This window comes from Trypanosoma theileri (assembly GCF_002087225.1).
Source record: "Trypanosoma theileri isolate Edinburgh chromosome Unknown TM35_Tth_43_V1, whole genome shotgun sequence".
Lineage (NCBI taxonomy): Eukaryota > Euglenozoa > Kinetoplastea > Trypanosomatida > Trypanosomatidae > Trypanosoma > Trypanosoma theileri.
In genome coordinates, this window is record NW_021639885.1 from 29941 (window position 1) to 30348 (window position 408).

The following is a 408-nucleotide window of genomic DNA, read 5'->3' on the forward strand; positions in this document are numbered from 1 at the left end:
TATCAGTGTTCCTATTTCTGGTTACCCACCACGTGATTAATGTCTTGATGAACACAGATAATGAAAAACTAACAGCCTAAAGGCAACGTCAGACCCATTTCTTTCTTAATATTCTCTTTTTCCATTTATTTTTAATATAATAATACGCCCGTACTCACTGCTCTGAGATGATGCCATGCATGCACGAAAAAAGAAAAAAAAAACTGCAATTAGAAATCATTGGTGTGACATGCGAATGCAGAACCGAAAAAAAAAGAAGATATAAAAAAAAAGTGTATAGCAAAGACCAGAAGGAATCAATAATAACAATAATAATTTAAAAATGAACCACATCCAATGTGAATGATATAGCAAATATACAATAACCATTTAACTATACAGAGGGAAAAGAATAAAAATAAAAAAAAG